This window comes from Oryctolagus cuniculus, chromosome 7 (assembly GCF_051225735.1).
Source record: "Oryctolagus cuniculus isolate XC-2025 breed Fujian yellow rabbit chromosome 7, ASM5122573v1, whole genome shotgun sequence".
Lineage (NCBI taxonomy): Eukaryota > Metazoa > Chordata > Mammalia > Lagomorpha > Leporidae > Oryctolagus > Oryctolagus cuniculus.
In genome coordinates this window covers 10,457,942-10,480,682 of record NC_142873.1, presented here as the reverse complement: position 1 = coordinate 10,480,682, position 22,741 = coordinate 10,457,942, and the positions used below count along the sequence as shown (strand labels likewise).

Below are 22,741 nucleotides of genomic sequence, written 5' to 3'. Positions count from 1 at the left end.
GCTCAATTCACATTAGCTAAGACATGGATTCAACCTAAATGTCCATCAACCAAAGACTAGATAAAGAAGTTATGGGATATGTACTCTATGGAATACTACATAGCAGTTAAAAAAAAAAAGAATGAAATCCGGTCACTTGCAACAAAATGTACCAATCTGCAAAGCTTCATACTTAGTGAAATATGCCAGTCCCTAAGGACAAATACCATATGTTCTCCTTGATCTGTAAGAACTAATACAGCACTTAAAATGAAAGCTGTAGAAATGAAATTGACACTTTGAGAAACAATGAATTGAACAGCACTATTCTTTACTGCTGAGAAACACTTTTTCAATTTTTTTATTTTTGTTTTTATTTTTTTCTTTTCTCTTCATACTATATGTTGAACTCTTAACAGAGTTAATCATATATATATGACATATATATATATAAAGCCTGTTGAAAAAAGATCTCAGTAAAAAATAAGAGGAGGAATAAGAGAAGGAGGAGGAAGTTTGTAACTGTAAAGCTGTAAAATGTCATCTTAATTGTTAAAGTGATCATATTAAATGTTAAAGAGAGCATATAAATAGGATTTAGTGTTAAAGAGACCATAAACAGTATCAAGTGCCTGGTAATAATAATAGACAGAATTAAAAAGGAGGGAATGTCCGACATAGGAAGCAGTCCACACAGGGGACTCATAGAAAGACAATTGCTTTAAGTAACACTCTGGCCTCAGAATCAGCCCTTAAGGCATTTGGATGTGGCTGAAAAGCCCATGAGAGCATTTCAGGCATGAGAAGCCAAGACACTGTGGCAAAAAATATCCTACATGAAGCATCTCTGTGAATGAGACCCCAGTGGAAAGAAGGGGCCATCAAAGAAGGATGTACTTTTTTTCCTGAAGGGAGGAGAGAACTTCCACTTTTAGGCCTTGCCTAAATACTAACAGTTTGTGGTCACAAAAGGCTTCCATGCTTTAGACGAGAGCCTCAGATGATCAATGAGGTCATAAATAAGAGTGTTAATTGTTAAATGAACAACAGAAGTTACTGTGCACTTACACCCCATGTAGGACCTCTGTCCTTAATGAGTTGTACTATGAGAATTAACTGCAAAACTTGTTCTTAAACAGTAGTTTTTATGGTGTGTGTGTGTGTGTGTGTGTGTGCAAACTGTTGAAATCTTAGTATAGAGTTGGTCTTCTGTATATAAAGTTAATTAAAAATGAATTTTAAAGAAGATGGATGTGAGAAGGAGTAGGTGGTGGGATGAAAGTCAGGGTGGGAGGGTGGGTAGGGGGGAAAAAACCACTATATTCCTAAAGTTGTACCTATGAAAATTGTATTAATTAAATAAAATTTTTAAAACTATATATATATAATTATGTTATTTTTATTCGAAATGGAATGAAATACATACACACACACACACACACACACACAAAGAGAGAGAGAGAGAGAGAGAGAGAGAGAGAGAAAATCTATCATCCACTGACTCCCACTCTAAATGCCCTATAACACCCTGGGTTGGGCCAAAGTCAGGAGCCCAGAACTCAATCCAGATCTTCCACATTGATAGCAAGTACCTAAATATTGGAACCATCATCTGTTGCCTCCCATGTGCACATTAGCAGGAAGCTGAAACTGGGAGCAGAGCCAGGAATCAAATGAGTCACTCCAATTATGGATGCAGGCATCCCAAATAGAGTTGTAACTGTTGCACCAAACACCTGCTTCTAAAACTTTAAAGCCTATAGAAGAAACACAGAGGAAAAGCTTCATGACGTTGAATTTGACTACAGTTTCTAAGATATAACACCAAAACCTCAGGGAACAATAGCCAAACATAGACAAACTGGACAAACTAAAATAGACTTCATCAAATTAAAAATGTTTGTGCATTAAAACAACACAATTAACAGAACAAAATTGCAACCCATGGAATGAGATAAAATACTTATACATTATATATCTAATAAGGAATTTGTATCCAGAATATATAAATAATTCTTAGAATTCAACAGCAACAAACAACCCAATATTAAAATGGGCAAAAACCTTGAATAAACACTTCTCAAAAAATATTTCAAATGGCCAACAGCATGTGACAAGGTGCTCAACATCACTAGTCTTTAGGGAAAGATGCTAAGCAAAATCACAGTATCACTTCACACCAATCAGGACAAGTATTATCAACAAAACGGAAAATGTGAGGGGTCTTCACAAAGGCATGGAAAATGCGTACTATGAAAAAGCTATGCACAGATTTAAAAGCTTTGCACGAAAGCAAATTTATCTTTTAGGCCAATTTCCCCATGTATTTTTTGATGTCTCCTTGTACAAGTATTGGCAAGGATGTGGGGAAAGTCAAACTCTCTTTCATTGCTGATGAAAAGGTAAAATGGTGTAGCCACTGTGGGAAATGATCTGATGATTCCTCAAAAATTATAGAGAATTATCAGATGATCCAGTAGCTCCACTTCCGTACGTACACCCAAAAGTAGTGTCATCTTGGAATAATAAACACCAATCTCTTTTAGAGGAATATATTCTCAATACAGGCACCTGAGGATACATGAGAGTAAGTTAGCCCAATCTGAGGAGTCGCAAACAATTCAGGGAAATGGAATCAAGAGATAATGTAACTTTTGCTTGAACTTGTTTGATACTCCCTCATAAGAATTTTTAGTCAGAAACTGGAAAATACATGAGAGATCAAGACACTATGAGTGACAGAGAGAAGAAACAAAACTTACCAGAATTAGACACCTAAAACTTAAAATACCAGAACTGTCCATTTAGAATATATCATCTAAAATGCTCTAAAAATGTAAATAAAACAATTTAGAAATAACTGGTTTTAAGAACTGTAAAAATTACTGGAAGCTCTTAATAAACAACTAGAAATTACTCAGATAGAATAAACTATAAAGAAGATGAGCAGATTGAACAGTATTTTTTTAAGTAAGTAAAAAGAGAATTAGCTGGCCGGTGCCGCGGCTCACTAGGCTAATCCTCCGCCTTGCGGCGCTGGCACACCGGGTTCTAGTCCGGGTCGGGGCACCAGATTCTGTCCCGGTTGCCCCTCTTCCAGGCCAGCTCTCTGCTGTGGCCAGGGAGTGCAGTGGAGGATGGCCCAAGTGCTTGGGCCCTGCACCCCATGGGAGACCAGGATAAGTACCTGGCTTCTGCCATTGGATCAGCGCGGTGCGCCGGCCGCAGTGTGCCAGCCGTGGTGGCCATTGGAGGGTGAACCAACGGCAAAAGAAAGACCTTTCTCTCTGTCTCTCTCACTGTCCACTCTGCCTGTCAAAGAGAGAGAGAGAGAGAGAGAGAGAGAGAGAGAGAGAGAGAAATTAGCTAACCATAAGGTACATCTGGAGAAATTATTCGTAATCCTACATGGAAAGACGTGAAGAGAAACTACAAGATGTTAGGAAGCATGGGGAATAGAACAAGAAGGTCCAATGTCTGTCTAATTGGAGTTCCAGCAAAGGAGATAGAGAGAACGAGGCAGGCAAGCGGAGATGCTGCTGAGTCTGCGTTGTGGCGTAGAGGGTGGAGCCGCCACCTTCGAGACTGGCAACCCAGAGGGGTACTAGTCTGAGTCCTGGCTGTTCCACTTCCAACCCAGCTCCCTAGTAATATATATTTTTTAAGGATTTTATTTATTTTATTTGAGAGTTAGAGCTACAGACAGTGAGAGGGAGAGACAGAGAGAGAGGTCTTCCTTCCACTGGTTCACTCTCCAGATGGCCGCAACCACTGGAGCTGTGCCCATCTGAAGCCAGGAGCCAGGAGCTTCTGGGTCTCCCACGGGGGTGCAGGGGCTCAAGGACTTGAATCATCTTCCACTGCTTTCCCAGGCCACAGCAGAGAGCTGGATTGGAAAAGGAGCAGCTGGGACTAGAATCGGCGCCTATATGGGATGTTGGCACTGCAGGTGAAGGAAGGTGAAGGATTAACCCACTGTACCACAGCGCCGGCCCCGGCTCCCTAGTAATATACCTGGGATAGCAGCAGAAGATGGCCCAGGTGCTTGGGCCCCTGCACCCACATGAGAGACCGAGAAAAAGTTCCTGGCTCCTGGCTTTGGCCTGGTCCAGTCCTGGCCATTGCTGCCATTTGGGGAATAAACCAGTGGCTTGCAGATCCTTTTCTCTCTCTCTCTCACTCTGCCTTTCAAATAAAACAATTATTTTGTTTAAAAAAGAGATGCTGCTGGTGCTGGTGCTGTGGCATAGCAGATAAAGCTGTCACCTGCAGTGCCAGCATCCTATATGGGCACCAGTTTGAGACCCGACTGCTCCACTTCTGATCCAGCTCTCTGCTATGGCCTGGGAAAGCAGTAGAAGATGGCCCAGGTCCTTGGGCCCCTGCATCCACGTGGGAGACCCGGAGGAAGCTCCAGGCTCCCGACTTTGGATCAGCCCAGCTCCGGCCATTGCAGCCACTTGGGGAGTGAACCAGTGGATGGAAGACCTCCCTCCCTCTCTCTCTCTCTCTCTCTCTCTCTCTCTCTCATGCCTCTGCCTCTGCCTCTCTGTAACTCTGACTTTCAAGTAAAATAAATAAATGTTCAAAAAAAAAAAAAAGAGAGATGCTGCTAAAACATAATGCAAAGTGTAAACTATTAAATTGATTCAATTCTGTCTTTAGAAGTCGTGAGTCTGTAGCAGGATTTTTAAAACTTTAAACCCATTCTGAGCCACGTCATAGTGAAACTTTAGGATGCCAAAGGTAAATAGGCCATACTAAAAGCATCTAAAGAAAAATCAATAAATAAAAACATTACCTACAAAGGAATGAAAAGTTCTAGCAACACTAGAACTGAAATTTTTACTAGAAAATAACCTCAATGAATTGAAAGAAAATAATTGTCAACCTAGAACCAGAAGCCCAGTTCAATTTTCTTTCAAAAACAAAAATGAATTGAAAATATTTTCAGATCAACAAAAGTGACTTTAAACAGCATGAGGACTATAGTTAATAGTGCTGTATCATACACTGGAAATATACTAAGAGTAGATTTTAGGTATTACTCACACACAAAGGTAACTATGTGAGATGACTTGACTGCAGTAATCATTTCCCTGCATACAAGTATATCAAAATAGCACATTGTGCAACCTAAATATATACAACAAAAAATGAAAGAAAAACATAACTGAGAGTTTATCACTCAGAAGAACAAGACATATTTCAAGAAGGATAAACATGACCCCAAAAGGAAAGTCTGGAACACAAGACTCCATGTGAGCACAGTCCCTAGTGCCAAATTCTCAGTGCTCACATTTCTGTTCAGCTCCCTATTTGGGGATAAATTTAGTCTAGTCAATTACTTCAATGTCCTCTGTTGTGGCCTGAGGATGATAATAGAACCTACTTCACAGAGTGCTTGTGAAGGCTGACGAGTTAACACATATAAAGCTCTTGTACCAAAAACTAACTCTTAATCAGTATTCAATGACTTAACTAGTATGAATGTCAAGCAAAAATTCATTAACACTTAAGGTACATTTAAAAACTCCTAACCTTATTGATGGCATTGTAGTGCAGTAGGTTAAGCTGCCATCCCATAGGGGTGCCAGTTCAAGTCCTGGCTGCTCTGCTTCTAGTCCAGCTCCCTACTAATGTGCCTGGGAAAGCAGCAGCAGATGGCCCAAGTGCTTGGGCCCCTGCACCTATGTGGGAGACCTAAATAAAGCTCCTGGCTCCTGGCTTCAACTTGGCCCAGCCCCAGCCAAAGTGGCCATTTGGGGAGTGAATGAATGAACAGATGGAATATTCTCTCTCTTTGTCTTCCCCTCTTTCTCCCTGTAACTCTGCCTTTCAAATAAATAAAATAAACTTTTTTAAAAAAACTCTAACCTTTGAAAATAGTAATAATCTACTATTTGAGTCTAAAAAAACCTAAAATTATGGACAAAAATAATGTGGATATAGAAGAGTACTTCAAAATTTCATGGAAAATATGATTAAAAGACAAGATTATTTGGTGAAAAATTTTTCAATCCATGCATAGTTTTTCATATTACACATTCCCATGAACTTCTTAAAGGCCCTAACTGTGCATGAATTTCAATGTTTGCACCAAAATAAATTTATATTTAATCCTGTTTTCCATAAACATATTGAAGTGTGTGTGTGTGCGCGTGTGTGTGTGTTAGCATTGTCTATGTGTGTGGTAAAAGCATATATAGATCTGAATTGTCCATGTAAAATTCAAGATGAAGTGTTACTTTAGTGAGGAGAGAAGAGAATATGATTAAAGAAATTTATGTCGGGGGCTGGCACTGTGGCGTGGTGGATTAAGCTGCAGCCTACAGCACCAGCATCCCATATGGGCACTGGTTCATGTCCTGGCTGCTCCTCTTGATCCAGCTCCCTGCTAATGGCCTAGGAAAAGTACTGATTGACGGCCCAAGTGCTTGGGCCCCTGCACCCATGTGGAAGACCCAGAAGAAGCTCCTGGCTTTGACCTGGCCCAGCCCTGGCCATTACAGCCATCAGAAGTTACCCAGTAGGGGGAAGACCCCCCCCTCTCTTGCCTGACTTATACCTCTGACTTACAAATAAATATAAATAAATTTTAAAAAGAAATTTTATGTCAAGGGTGCTGACTGCTTTGGTAGTATTTAATTCCTTTCTTTTTAAATTTTTCTTTTTAAATGTTTATATTTATTTTAATTTTTTAAAGATTTACTTATTTGAGAAGTAGAGTTACAGACAGAGAGAGGGAGAGACAGAGAAAGGTCTTCCATCTGCTGGTTCACTCCCCAGATGGCTGCAATAGCCAGAGCTGGGCCAATCTGAAGTCAGGAGGCAGGAGTTCCCCCTGGGTCTCCCTTGTGGGTGCAAGGGCCCAAGCACCTGGGCATCCTCCACTGCTCTCCCAGGCACACCAGCAGGGAGCTGGATCAGAAGCAGAGCAGCAGGGACATGAACTGGCACCCATTTACACGCCTTGCCACAGCACCGGCCCCTCCATGAACTTTTTGAGATTAATGTAGGATAGAGAGTATCATAAATCAGTGCCTCAGTAATCCACACCATATTAGGAAAATCTAGATAAAGTTTTGAACTGATAATTCTAAGCAGAAGAATGTCTTGCAGAGAAAACTACTATTTTATTAATATTATAGTAGTAAAAATCTGGAAATAATCTAACTGACCTTGCAACAGGTGAATCTTAAGTTATGGAATACCTGTCCCTATAATAGGCTATGAAGTTGGCATTAAAAATTATCTTCAAATATATTTTAAGGAAACGTATACTTCCACTACATAGAATTAAATGAAAAAGCATGAAATATCAATTCAGTATGCAAGCATGCATTTGTTTTTTTTAAGTTTTATTTTATTTATTTGAAAGACAGAATTATAGAGAGAGGTAGAGGCAGCGAGAGAGGTCTTCCATTCGCTGGTTCACTCCCCAGATGGCCACAATGGCCGGAGCTGCCCTGATTCGAAGCCAGGAGCTAAAAGATTTTTGCAGGTCTCCCACATGGGTGCAAGGGCCCAAGGACTTGGGCCATCTTTTACCCCTTTCCCAGGCCATAGCAGAGAGTTGGATTGGAAGTGGAGCAGCTGGGACTAGAACCGGTGCCCATATGGGATGCTGGCACTACAGGCCAGGGCTTTAACCTGCCATGCCACAGTGCCAGCCCTGCAAGCATGCATTTGTATGTGCACAGAAAGAAATAAAATTAAAATACCAAAATGTCTGTGGTACTTTCTCTAAAATTCACACAGTTGCTTTTTATTTTTTAAAAGATTTATTTATTTATTTGAAAGTCAGAGTTACACAGAGAGAGAAGGACAGCCAGAGATAAAGAGAGGTCTTCCATCCACTGGTTCACTCCCCAGTTGGCTGCAACAGCCAGAGCTATACTGATCCAAAGCCAGGAGCTAGGAGTCTCCTCTGGGTTTTCCCATATGGGTGCAGGGGCCCAAGGACATGGGCCATCTTCTATTGCTTTCCCAGGCCATAGCAGAGAGCTGGACCAGAAGTGGAATAGCCGATACTTGAACCAGTGCCCATATGGGATGCCAGCACGCAGTTGGTGGCTTTACCCATGATGCCATAGTGCTGACCCCCATAGTTACTTTTCACTAACTCAGCAGGAATCTAACTGCAAGCTATAGAGAATGCCAGATCCTGTGTTTATAAGAACAGAAAGTTTTAGAAGAAATAATTTAGAGTTTCCTAAGGTTTTCAGATTTTTCGAGAGTTACAGTTAACATTCAGATCATAATAAACTTAGAAATGTTTTTGAAGTCTTCATATATATGGCGCTAAGCTTAGGTGTCTTTCCTTTTATTCCAGTAAGAACTGATACTTGCTAACTAAATACATACTTACAAAAGGAATCTGACATTTATTGGCCACCTACTGTTTGCCAGACACTTTACCTATTTAATGTTTTCAGTTTCAAACTCGTAATGCTTGCTGTACGACATGCGAACCATGGAGAAATGTCAGAGTTCCTTCTATTTCAGGTATATCAAATGTCAATTATGTGGTGTACATATCTTCCAGATATTGTTCTATGCATTAACACTTAGGCATAGATAGTTTGCATAGTTTGCCCCAAAATCAGAGCAATACAATAAGAATTTCTATTTATCTTATCCTTTTCTCCCTATAATATATTGTTAATATGTTTAATTTTTATTCTTTAAAGTTTTTTTTAGATTTTAACAGGTTCATTATAATTCATAGATACAATTCTAATAATATAATGATATTCTGTCTTCCTCCTGCTCTCCCTCCATCTTCCTTTCCCTCTTCTCTCCTTCACTTTTTTCTTCATCACTGTTTTTATTTACTTATTTATTTATTTAAGAAAACTTTTATTTAATAAATATAAATTTCCAGGCTGGTGCCGTGGCTCACTAGGCTAATCCTACGCCTTGCGGCGCCGGCACACCGGGTTCTAGTCCCGGTCAGGGCGCCGGATTCTGTCCCAGTTGCCCCTCTTCCAGGCCAGCTCTCTGCTGTGGCCAGGGAGTGCAGTGGAGAATGGCCCAAGTACTTGGGCCCTGCACCCCATGGGAGACCAGGATAAGTACCTGGCTTCTGCCATCGGATCAGCGTGGTGCGCCGGCCGCAGCGCGCCAGCCGTGGCGGCCATTGGAGGGTGAACCAACGGCAAAAGGAAGACCTTTCTCTCTGTCTCTCACTATCCACTCTGCCTGTCCAATAAATAAATAAATAAATAAATAAATATAAATTTCCAAAGTACAACTTTTGGATTATAATGGTTCCCCCCCTTAACCTCCCTCCCACCCACAAACCACTCCATCTCCTACTCCCTCTCCCATCTCACTCTTCATTAAGATTCATTTTTAATTATCTTTATATACAGAAGATCAACTTGGTATATACTAAGAAAATATTTCAACAGACTGCACCCGCACAGACAAAAAAGTATAAAGTACTGTTTGAATACTAGTTTTACTGTTAATTCACATAGTACAACACATTAAGTACAGAGATCCTACATGGGGAGAAATGCATACTGACTCCCATTGTTGATTTAACAACTGGCACTCTTGTTTATGACGTCAGTAATCACCCGAGGCTCTTGTCATGAGCTGCCAAGGCTATGGGAGCCTCTTGAGTTCAGAAACTTTGACCTTACAGACAGTGAGAGAGAGAGAGAGAGAGAGAGAGAGAGAGAGAGAGAGAGAAAGGTCTTCCTTCCATTGATTCAGTCCCCAAATGGCCGTTATGGCCAGCACTGCACCAATCTGAAGCCAGGATCCAGGTGCTTCTTCCTAGTCTCTCATGTGAGTGCAGGGGCCCAAGCACTTGGGCCATCCTCCAGTGCCCTCCTGGGCCACAGCAGAGAGCTGGACTGGAAGAGGAGCAACTGGGACTAGAACTGGCACCCATATAGGATGCTGGTGCCACAGGCAGAGGATTAACCGAGTGAGTCATGGCACTGGCTCCCAGAACCATCGGTATTAAGTAGGAAAAGAAAATACTAAAGAGAATATAATAGTAAGCTGTTCCTTGACAGTCAGGACAAGGGCTGATTAAGTCATTGTTTCTTATAGTGTCAGTTTCACTTCTACAGGTTTTCTTTTAGGTGCTCAGTTAGTTGTCACAGATCAGGGAAAACATATGATATTTGTGCCTTTGGGACTGGCTTATTTCACTCAACATGATGTTTTCCAGATTCTTCCATTTTGTTGCAAATGACTGGATTTCATTTTTTTTTCACTGCTATGTAGTATTCTATAGAGTATATATATCCCATAATTTCTTTAACCAGTCTACTGTTGATGGGCATTTAGGTTGATTCCATGTCTTAGCTACTGCGAGTTGAGCTGTAATAAACATGGAGGTGCAGATAGCTCTTTTATTTTCCAGTTTAATTTCCCTTGAGTAGATTCCGAGGAGAGGGATGGCTGGATCATGTGGTAGGGCTATATTCAGGTTTTTGAGGAATCTCCAAACTTTCTTCCATAGTGGCTTTACCAGTCTGCATTCCCACCAACAGTGCATTAGTGTCCCTTTTTCCTCACATCCTCGCCAGCATCTGTTGTTGGTAGATTTCTGTATGTGAGCCATTCTAACTGGGGTGAGGTGAAACCTCATTGTGGTTTTGATTTGCATTTCCCCTGATTTCTAGTGATCCTGAACATTTTTTCATGTGTCTGTTGGCCATTGGGATTTCCTCTTTTGAAAAATGTCTATTTAGGTCCTTGGACCATCTCTTAAGTGGGTTGTTTGTTTTGTTGTTGTGGAGTTTCTTGATCTCTTTGTAGATTCTGGTTATTAACCCTTTATCTGTTGCATAGTTTGCAAATATTTTTTTCCCATTCTGTTGGTTGCCTCTTCACTTTCCTGTTTCTTTTGCAGTATAGAAACTTCTCAATTTGATGCTATCCCAAATGTTAATTTTGGCTTTGACTGCCTGTGCTTCCAGGGTCTTTTCCAAGAAGTCTTTGCCGGTACCTATATCTTGCAGGGTTTATCCAGTGTTCTCTAATAATTTGATGGTGTCAGGTCATAGATTTAGGTCTTTAATCCACGTTGAGTGGATTTTTGTGTATGGTGAAAGGTAGGAGTGTTGCTTCATGCACATGGAAATACAGTTTTTCCAGCACCATTTGTAGAACAGACTGTCCATACTCCAGGAATTGGTTTTGGATCCTTGATCAAATATAAGTCGGTTGTAGATGTTTGGATTGATTTCTGGTGTTTCTATTCTGTTCCATTGGACTATCCATCTGTTTCTGTACCAGTACCATGCTGCTTTGATTACAACTGCCCTGTAGTATGTCCTGAAATCTGGTATTGTGATGCCTCCGGCTTTGTTTTTGTTGTATAAGATTGCTTTAGCTACTTGAGGTCTCCTGTGGCTCCATATGAATTTCAGCATCATTTTTTCCAGCATCATTTTTTCCAGATCTGAGAAGAATGTCTTTGGTATTTTGATTGGTATCGCATTGAATCTATAAATTGCTTTTGAGAGAAAAAACATTTTGATGATATTGATTCTTCCAATCCATGAGGATGGAAGATTTTTCCATTTTTTGTATCTTTTTCTATATCTTAAGATTTTGTAATTCTCATCATAGAGATCTTTAACGTCCTTGGTTAAGTTTATTCCAAGGTATTTGATTGTTTTTGTGGCTATTGTGAATGGGATTGATCTTAGTAATTCTTTCTCAGCCATGGCATTGCCTGCGTATACAAAGGCTGTTGATTTTTGTGCATTGATTTTATATCCTGCTACTTTGCCAAACTCTTCTATGAGTTCCAATAGTCTCTTAGTAGAGTTCTTTGGATCCCCTTTATAAAGAATCATATCATCTGCAAAGAGGGATAGTTTGAGTTCTTCCTTCCCAATTTGTATCCCTTTAATTTCTTTTTCTTGCCTAATAGCTCTGGCTAAAACTTCCAGAACTATATTGAATAGCAGTGGTGAGAGTGGGCATCCCTGTCTGGTACCAGATCTCAGTGGAAATGCTTCCAACTTTTCCCCCATTCAATAGGATGCTGGCCATGGGTTTTTCATAAATTGCTTTGATTGTATTGAGGAATGTTCCTTCTATATCCAATTTGCTTAGAGTTTTCATCATGGAAGGGTGTTGTATTTTATCGAATGCTTTCTCTGCATCTATTGAGATAATGATATGGTTTTTCTTCTGCAGTTTGTTAACGTGGTGTATCACATTAATTGATTTGTAAACACTGAACCATCCCTGCACACCGGGGATAAATCCCACTTGGTCTGGGTGGATGATCTTTCTGATGTGTTGTTGCATTCTATTGACCACAATTTTATTGAGGATTTTTGCGTCTATGTTCATCAGGGATATTGGTCTGTAATTTTCTTTAAATGCTGCATCATTTTTAGGTTTGATAATAAAGGTGATGCTTGCTTCATAGAAAGAATTTGAGAGGATTCCCTCTCTTTCAATTGTTTTGAATAGTTTGAGAAGAACTGGAGTTAGTTTTTCTTTAAATGTCTGGTAGAATTCAGTGGTGAATCCATCTGGTCCTGGGATTTGCTTTGTTGGGAGGGCCTTTATTACTGTTTCAATTTCTTTCTCAGTTATGGGTCTGTTTAGGTTTTCTATGTCCTCATGGTTCAATTTAGGTAGGTTACATGTGTCCAGGAATCTATCCATTTCTGATAGATTTTTCCAAGTTTGTTGGCATACAACTCTTTGTAGTAATTTCTGATGTTTCTTTTTATTTCTGTGGTTTCTGTTATTACATTTCCTTTTTCATCTATAATTTTATTGACTTTGGTCTTTTCTCTCCTTTTTTTGGTTAGTTGGGCCAATGGACTGTTTATTTTTTCAAAAATCCAGCTCTTTTTTTTACTGATCTTCTGTAATTTTTTGGATTCAATTTTGTTAATTTCTTCTCTGATTTTAATTATTTCTCTTCTCCTACTAGTTTTGGGCTTGGTTTGCTGTAGTTTTTCTAGATCCTTAAGATGCATTGATAGCCAATTTATTTGGTGCCTTTGCAATTTCTTGAGGTAGGCACCTATTGCTATAAGCTGTCCTTTTAACACTGCTTTTGCTGTATCCCATAAGTTTTGATATGTGGTGTTGTTATCTTCATTTGCTTCCAGAACGTTTCAATTTCTCTTTGATTTCTTCTATGACCCCCTGTTCATTCAGGAGCATGTTCTTTAGTCTCCATGTGTTTGCATACGCTCTGTGGATTCCTGAGTTGCTAATTTCCAGCTTCATTCCATTGTAGTCTGAGAAGACAGATGGTATGATTTCAATTCTTTTGAATTTGCTGAGACTTGCTTTATGATCTAGCATGTGGTCAATCCTAGAGAAAGTTCCATGCACTGCTTAGAAGAATGTGTATTCTTTAAGTGTAGGATGAAAAGTTCTATACATATCTGTTAGATTCAGTTGGTCTATAGTGTTGATTAAATCTGTGGTTTCTTTGTTGATTTTCTGTCTGGTTGATCTGTCCATGGCTGAAAGTGGGGTATTGAAGTGCCCCAATAATATTGTATTGGAGTCTAAGTCTCCCTTTAAGTCCCTTAACATATCTTTTAAATAGCCCAGTGCCCTGTAATTAGGTGCATATGTTTATAATAGTTTTATCTTCCTGTTGAATCGAACCCTTAATAATTATATAGTGCTTCTCACTGTCTCTTTTAACAGTTTTTGTGTTAAAGTCTATTTTGTCTGATATTAAGATGGCTATGCCAGCTCTTTTTTTTTTTTTGGACAGGCAGAGTTAGACAGTGAGAGAGAGAGAGACAGAGAAAAAGGTCTTCCTTCCGTGCCAATGCCATCTCACTATTCCAAGTGATCAATTTCAGTTCACAATTGATCATAATGAAAGGACTAAGAGTCAAAGGGAGCACATAAACAAGTCTAGTACCTGCTAACACTAACCGATGGAATAAATAAAGGGGAGAGTGATCCAACATGGGAAGCGAGATACTCAGCAGACTCATAGAATGGCGGATGTCCTAAATAGCACTCTGGCCTCAGAATCAGCCCTAAAGGCACTCGGATCTGGCTGAAAAGCCCATGAGAGTATTTCAGGCATGGAAAGCCAAGACACTCTGGCAAAAAGATCTCTGTGAGTGAGATCCCAGTGGAAAGAACAGGTCTTCAAAGAGGGAGGTGCCTTTCTCTGAAGGGAGGAGAGAACCTCCACTTTGACTATGACTGTGTCTAAACAAGATAAGAGTCGGAGAACTCAAGGGGCTTCCATAGCCTTGGAAACTCATGACTGGTGCATAGGGAGATTACTGATGCCATAAACAGGAGTGTCAATTTGTAAAGTCAACAACAGGAGTCACTGTGCGCTTCCTCCTCATGTAGGACCTCTGTCCTTAATGTGCTGTACATTGAGGCTTAATGCTATAACGAGTACTCAAACAGTATATTTCACTTTGTGTTTCTATGGGGGTGCAAACGATTGAAATCTTTACTTAATGTACACTAAACTGATCTTCTGTAAAAAAAAAAGAAAAAAAGAAATTATCAATTACCAACTTGACTCTCACTGGGATTAAACATGACAATAGGTCTGATCTGATTTCATCATCATTTAAAAAAAATCATCTATTATTTTTCACTTTATGTTTCTGTGTGGGAGCAAACTGTTGAAATCCTTACTTAAGGTATACTAAGCTGATCTTCTGTATATTAAGATAATCGAAAATGAATCTTGATGTGAATGGAAGGGGAGAGGGAGTGGGAAAGGGGAGGGTTGTGGGTGGGAGGGACGGTATGGGGGGGGGGAAGCCATTGTAACCCATGAGTCGTACTTTGGAAATTTATATTCATTAAATAAAAGATAAAAAAAAGGTCTTCCTTCCGTTGGTTCACCCTCAGAATGGCCACTATGGCCAGTGTGCTGTGCCAATCCGAAGCCAGGAGCCAGGTGCTTCCTCCTGGTCTCCCATGCGGGTGTAGGGCCCAAGCACTTGGGCCATCCTCCACTGCCTTTCCGGGCCACAGCAGACAGCTGGACTGGAAGAGGAGCAACCAGGACAGAAACAGCGCCCCAACAGGGACTAGAACCTGGGGTGCCAGCGCCACAGGCAGAGGATTAGCCTAGTGAGCTATGGCGCCAGCCATGCCAACTCTTTTTTGGTTTTTGTTGGCATGGAATATCTTTTTCCAACCTTTCACTTTCAGTCTGCATGCACCTTTGTTTGAAAGATGTGCTTTTGTAAGCAGTAAATAGATGGGTTTTGCTTTTTAAACCATTCAGCCAGTCTGTGTATTTAACAGGAGAGTTGAGGCCATTTACATTCAATGTAAATTGATAAGTAGTGACTCTTCCCTGCCATTTTTCCAAAGATATTTCTATCTATCTATTTATTTATTTATTTATTTTTTGACAGGCAGAGTGGACAGTGATAGAGAGAGAGACAGAGAGAAAGGTCTTCCTTTACTGTTGGTTCACCCTCCAATGGCCGCCACAGCCAGCGCGCTGTGGCCGGCGCACCACGCTGATCCGATGGCAGGAGCTAGGTACTTATCCTGGTCTCCCATTAGCCTAGTGAGCCGCGGCGCCAGCCCAAAGATATTTCTAATATATAGTTTAAACTTCCTGTGATCTTTTGCTATGAGAGATTTTTTTCCTTTACCTTCTGTTTCTATGTGTAACATATCTTTAAGCATCAATTGCAGGGCTGGACGAGTGGTGACAAATTCTTTCAATTTATGTTTGCTATGAAAGGCTTTATTTCACCTTCATTCACAAATGAGAGCTTTGCAGGATATAATATTCTGGGATGGCAGTTTTTTTCTTAGTATTTGGGCTATATCTCTTCATTCCCTCCTAGCCTGTAGGGTTTCTGATGAGAAGTCTACTGTGAGTCTGATTTGAGATCCTCTGAAAGTAATATGGTGTTTCTTTCTTGCACATTTTAGAATCTTTTCTTTATGTTTCACTGTGCTGAGTTTGATTACATTGTGTCATGGTGAGGATCTTCTCTGGACACGTCTATTGGGAGTTCTGTGTGCTTCCTGTACTTGGAGGTCTCTTTTTTCTCCAAACCTGGGAAGTTTTCTGCTAGTATCTCACTAAAAAGGCCTTCTAATCCTTCTCTCTCTCCACGCCTTCAGGAACTCCTAGAACCTGAAGGTTTGGTTTTTTAATAGTATCCTGTAGATTCCCAACAATATTTTTTCGATTTCTAATTTCCTCTTCTTGTCTTTGGTTTGACTGTATACATTCCTGTGCTCTGTCTTCTAGGTCCGATATTCTCTCTTCTGCCTAACTGATTCTGTTTTTAAGGCTCTCAACTGAGTTTTTTATTTGTTCTACTGAATTCTTCATTTCATTTTGATTCCTCCTTAAGATTTCATTTTCATGAGAGAGATTTTCTTTCATGTCCTGCATGGATTTAGTAGTTCGAGCGTTTGTTTTTGATTACTTCTAAGTATTGTTATCAAATTTTTGAGTTCCATTTCTTGCATTTTTTCTATCTCATCGTCTTCATAATCTTGTATTGAAGTGTCATGTTTTTTTGGGAGCATTATGTTGTCTTCTTTATTCTTGTTTCCTTGGTTGCTGTGTTTGTTGTTCAGCATTTGTCGAGATTATCGTTGGTTTCTTCTTCTTTTTTTTTTTTTTCTGCTGTGGTGGCTTTTTTCATTGTGCTATGACTCTGTAGATAAGTGGACTGTCTGCTTTCATTGAATCTCTAGAGGCTTGTGGTGGGTGTGCCCAGAGAGCTCTGTTCAGTTCTTCAGGGTTAAGGGCATGCCCAAGTTGACACACCCAGGTTTGGCATGGTAAATCTCTCTCTTTTTTTAATCAGAAGGGAAGTAATTCCGCTCAGCTGAGCTCTTCTCCTTGATGATGATCAGTGCCTGAGCGCTAGCCCCAGTGGGTATAATATCCATCTGCTCTGTCCCAAGGACCACACACAGGATATGTGCAGTTCTCAGTAGAAGCTCAGATTCCCCTGCAATGTCTCTCACTGGTAGCCAGGGCCACCCAAGCCAGATTTCCCTGCAATGTCTCTCACCAGGTAGCAAGGGACACCCGAGCTTGTGGCATCTCTCCCGAGACTACTCAAAGTCTAAGCCACACTGAGTTTTCCCACACACCCTCATTTTTTTTTCTCAGTCCCAATTCATAAGCTCCACACATCCACTAGGTCTCAGCTGCCTGTTATTACTCCCCACCAGAGTCAGGTTTCTCTGCTCAGCTGATTGCCAGGTGTAGCCCTGTGCTTGCGCAGCTCTTATATATGTCCAAAATGGCACCCACTCTATTGGCTCGTATGCTTTTGTAAGGTGATTGGAGAGAGAGAATTGTGTCTGTACCATCCCCTTTATTTTTTCTCTCCTCTAGTTAGGCGGTGCACTTTCCCCCATGGGGTTTCAAGCCTCAATCCCTGCTCTGCTACTTTTCTGCCAGTGTCTCGGGCTACTGCAATCTCGTCTCACCTCACTTTCCAACACTGGTGCAGAGGCTCTCGGCAGCTGGGGTCCAGAGCCGTGGGTGCCCACGTCCTCCACATAGATCCACTGTGTCCTTCTGATTACAGAAGAGTTTCCTCTGCCATTTTTTCCCTAACTCTTCCCTGAGACTACACTATCTCCACTTTTATCAAACTATCTTCTGGACTAGATCAGTAAGTTCCCCCCTTATTCCCTCCTTCACTTTTGAGATAACATATCTTCCATTTATACTGCAATCAAGGGCTTAATGCTCCAGTAAAGAGTTCAACAAGTAAAAAAGCAAAAAGCCCCTAGTTTAGTGGGAATATACACAAGGCTCTAAACAACAATCAAATGGAAAAATGACCATTTCACCCATATCTAATAAATTTTAAAGTAATCACAGACCATTAAAGCTTAGTAGTTTAGCCGGCGCCGCGGCTCACTAGGCTAATCCTCTGCCTTGAGGCGCTGGCACACTGGGTTCTAGTCCCGGTCGGGGCACCGGATTCTGTCCCTGTTGCCCCTCTTCCAGGCCAGCTCTCTGCTGTGGCCAAGGAGTGCAGTGGAGGATGGCCCAAGTCCCTGGGCCCTACACCCCATGGGAGACAAGGATAAGTACCTGGCTCCTGCCATCGGATCAGCGTGGTGCGCTGGCCGCAGCGCGCCGGCCACGGCGGCCATTGGAGGGTGAACCAACGGCAAAGGAAGACCTTTCTCTCTGTGTCTCTCTCTCTATCACTGTCCACTCTGCCTGTCAAAACAAAAAAAAAAAAAAAAAAAAAAAAAAAAAGCTTAGTAGTTTAACTTTCTTAACCATTGGTTTGACAAAGTTATTTTAAAAAAGTTTGACAAAACTATATTTTCAGCAACACTGATATACTCAGGTGTTTCCTTTTTGTTTTGCTTTTTGTTTTTTATTTTATTTCCCACATATAAAGGAGAATATGTAGTATTTGTCTTTCTGTGTCTGGTTTATTTCACTCAACATGATGTCCTCCAGTTGTATCTATTTTGCTGCAAGTGGTAGAATTTCATTCTTTTAATGGCTTAAAAATATTCATTCCATTGTGTATATATACCATGTTTTCTTTATCAATTCGTCTGATCATGAACACCTTGGCTGAGTCCAAATTTTGACTATTGTGAACAGTGCTGCTATAAACATGGTGGTACAGGATCTCTCTGATACAGTGTGCTCCTCCTGTCTTTTGCCTATTGCCCAGTAGGGGGATTGCTGGATCATAAGGCAGGCCTATTGCTAGTTTCTTAAGACATGTCCATACTATTTTCCATAGTGGCCACACTAATTTCTTATGTTACATCATGGAACACTTATCTATCCCATCTTTTGTATGTGTTAAATATTTCTTTTTTTTTTTTGAAAGGCAGAGTGGACAGTGAGAGAGAGAGACAGAGAGAAAGGTCTTCCTTTGCCGTTGGTTCACCCTCCAATGGCCGCCGTGGCCGGCGTGCTGCAGCCAGCGCACCACGCTGACCCGATGGCAGGAGCCAAGTACTTATCCTGGTCTCCCATTGGGTGCAGGGCCCAAAGACTTGGGCCATCCTCCACTGCACTCCTTGGCCACAGCAGAGAGCTGGCCTGGAAGAGGGGCTACCAGGACAGAATCCAGCGCCCCGACCGGGACTAGAACCCGGTGTGCCGGCGCCGCAAGGTGGAGGATTAGCCTAGTGAGCCGCGGCGCTGGCCCAAGTGTTAAATATTTCTAATTAAATTTTAAAAAATCATTAGCCAGTTGTTACTGTCTGCATTTCCATTCTCCCATGATCATAGCTAAGCTGGCAGCTTTTCCCACTTTCCCTAGGGCCATTCCCGTGTCCTCTGGACATCATATAAAGACAGTGGCTATGTTTTCCTAACTTTGCAGCTATTTCTGTTCAGCTGAAACATAACAATGCATGTGTCTGCACACAATGAATGTGTGCACATATGTCCATACATCAATACACACCAGTGGGCACTGATTCAGGTTTTTATACTTTTTCTTTTCATTTGAATTAGTATGGGCTATAGGATGATGGCAATGTGGCTTTTGCTATAATGTTCAATCTTTTTCAAATTATATACCTCAGTTATTGCAACAAAATAGCAAACAAAATAAGCAAAGTCCCTGCCTGTTCTAGTCCAAGATACATACAGAAAACAAGTTATCTTCCTTTTTTTTTTTTAGAAAGTTTTACTTGATTTAATTGAAAGTCAATTACTAGGGGGGAGAGAGAAAGAGAGAGAGGTTGATCTTCTATTGGCTGGTTCACTCCCCAAGTGGCTGCAATGGCCAGGGATGGGCCAGCCCAAAGCCTGGAGCTTTATCTGGGTCTCCCATGTAGGTAGCAGGGGTCCAAACACTTGGGCTGTGTTCCACTGATTTTTCTGGGCCTTTAGCAAGGGGCTGAATCAGAAGCAGAGCAGCGGAGACTTGGTTCAGTGCTCCAATGTGGGATGCCAGTGTCTCAGGCAGCAGTGTAATCTGCTGCACCACAACACAGTGCCCCCTTTAAAAGAAGAGATTGAGTCAAGTTATTTTCATCAGTGTATCCAGGATGCCAGTGAATTTCAGGGCTTACAGATTAGATATGTCAAGGGCACATCTGTTGTACCTGGCCCATGTGGCAACTGGTCCAGCATTTTGTCTTCATCAAGTTTCCCCATGAGACACACTGAACAAATATTCCTCATAAGGATTTTGAAGGCTAGATTTGTTGACAAAACATGCTGGATTCAGGCCGGCGCCGCGGCTCACTAGGCTAATCCTCCATCTAGCGGCGCCGGCACACCAGGTTCTAGTCCCGGTTGGGGCGCCGGATTCTGTCCCGGTTGCCCCTCTTCCAGGCCAGCTCTCTGCTGTGGCCAGGGAGTGCAGTGGAGGATGGCCCAGGTGCTTGGGCCCTGCACCCCATGGGAGACCAGGAGAAGCACGTGGCTCCTGGCTCCTGCCATCGGATCAGCGCAGTGCGCCGGCCGCAGCGTCCATCGGAGGGTGAACCAACGGCAAAGGAAGACCTTTCTCTCTGTCTCTCTCTCTCACTGTCCACTCTGCCTGTCAAAAAAAAAAAAAAAAAACATGCTGGATTCCCTTGCTATTCACTGGAAGTTTATCATTTTAAGTATATTCAAAATTTCTGCATCTCTGTATACCCTTATGGTTAATATATAGTTCCTCTTGGAGTAATTTATTTGATAGGTTAACAATCCTCATATCTTTATTTCCCCTAAATTTATCCCTTTCTGGGGCCGGCGTTGTGATGCAGTGGGTAAAGCAGCCACCCATCCCGCATGGGCGCCAGTTCGAGTCCCAGCTGCTCCACTTCTGATCCGGCTCCCTGCTAATGGCCTGGGAAAGCAGTGGAAGAGGGCTCAAGTGCTCGGGCCCCTGCTCCCACATGGGAGGCCTGGAAGAAGCTCCTGGCTCTTGGCTCCCTCCCTCCCTCCCTCTCTCTTTCTCTGCCTTTCAAATTAATAAGTAAATTTTTTAAAAATCGTATCCTTTTCCAACTTAGGACACGAGTAGAGAACTAAGGCATAGCTTCCAGCTCTCTCTTCTAACCCTTGAGGCTGCAGAGCTGGGAGGATTTCCCAGAGGGCCCTGTGCCCAGCTGGGTCGAGGCAGACCGCTCTCCCAGTGCAGCTGCGCCCTCGGCATCAGCCCTCAGCCTCTGGCGCGTCTCTTACTCCTTCTCCCAAGTCGGTTCCCAGCGCTGCGGCACTGTCAGCATCGCTTGGCAACTGGCGGAAGTCCCCTGCCCAGGCTGAACAAATCAGCAGCGCGCGTTCCCACCGGCCCGCCTGGGGATCCAGGTCCACCCTGCTTGAGAGCCACGGCACCGCCGAAACAGTGCCCGGTGCCATCAACATTACCCAAGACGCAGGTCCTGGAGGCGGACGCGCCTTCGATCCTGGGCGCAAGGATGCACCGTGTCTACCCCCACAGATGCTGAGCAAGGCGGGAGGAACGAGGCGGAGGCAGGGGCACAGGGACTCGCTGGTGGCCGGCCACCTGCTGGCTCCTGTTCTCACCTCCCTACTGTTTTCTACGTCATTCTACAAGGTGCGAAGTGCGCATGCGTCCACTGGTCAGTCTACAAAGTGCGAAGTGCGCATGCGTCCACTCGGGTGTCTCCAAGGGCCCGGCGGTTTTCCGTAAGGGGCACTGCTCTGTTTCTCTCCGCTGGCCCCGAGTGGCCAGCCCACCCCCACCCCCACCCCCGAGCTGGGGGAACCCCTCCCTCTGTCGCCACAGAGGAAAACAGCCCTCGTCCGCGTTTGACTCCGCTTTCTCGGCTCTCAAACTTCCTTAAACTGCTTTCGGATAGCATTTGCCTCCCCCATCGCGGTGTGACGAGGCCACGTGCCGCCCAGCACTCACTCGCCGCAGATGCCTCTGTGAAGAGCCCTTTTAGACAGGTGAAAGCGATCCTTAGCCTCAGCAGGGGAGACTCCGCTTTGATGACCGGGCGCCATGACTTCTCCACAACGTCAAACATCGCAAAACGTCGTAAAGCGTCGTAAAGCCCGGCAGGGGAAGGCTCGACCTCCACCGCCAGCCTGGACGGCGCCCCGAGACTGGGATGCAGCCCCGCCCTGACTTCGGGGGACGTGGAAGATTCCAGGGTCCGACTTAGTCGACTGAAAACCAGGCCAAGGAATCCTCAGAACCGGTCCTGCTCGGCCCTCGAACCTCCACCCCCATCCGTTAGCCGGGGCGCTGCCTGCCGGCAATGACCGGCCCCTGCCCCTGCGCCCGGACTCTCCAGGCCTCTGCCTCCCGTGTCCCCTGTGGGATGCCGGACTCCGGCACCTGCCGACGGGGCTTGCTCCCGGCGCCCGCTGGTGGCGCCATCTGGCTCCGTCTCCCTGGAAGCCTCCGACGGCCCCCTTACACTTCTTACCCTCCTACCCCCTATGCTCAGCTACAGGGTCGATGCCAAGTTCTGACGGCCCTGAGGCTGCAGTGAGAAGTCCAGTGCGAAAATCTCCGTGAGCCTCGGAAAGCCTTGCAACATGGAGGTTGCTGGAGCCACTGTCTGGCGACGCCAGCGGAGGGAGGGCACTCCGAGGACAGCAGGACAAGGTCACGTGGCCTTTCACCCCCCCGGACCGTGTTGGGTGCGGCTGGGTTTTACAACCAGACAAAATACGGACACAGTCTGTGCTTTACGCACACCATCGGCTCTTCTGTCACAAGGGTTTGAAGATGGAACAATCACACAGGAGCAGGCCTGACCCACACTGAGAGGCTGTGCAGAGCTTCCTCCGGCACCTTCGGCCTCCCTCTAACTTCCTTCTCTTAATGGGCTTAATCAAGAGGTGAGAAGAGAGGGG

The 22,741-nt window shown here is 43.2% G+C and overlaps 1 long non-coding RNA gene across 3 annotated transcripts in view; it reads right to left on the bottom strand.

Annotated features, from left to right (window-relative positions):
- The window catches only part of LOC138850474 (uncharacterized), an 87,702-nt gene extending 65,260 nt beyond the window's left edge, over positions 1-22,442 (bottom strand). The window contains exon 1 of one of the 3 annotated variants that reach the window (XR_011390272.2): positions 21,786-22,442. This is a non-coding gene — a long non-coding RNA (uncharacterized LOC138850474). The remainder of the gene's footprint in view (positions 1-21,785) is intronic. The other 2 variants (XR_016210364.1, XR_016210363.1) reach the window with 2 other exon arrangements.
- Between the last annotated feature and the right edge of the window lie 299 nt (positions 22,443-22,741).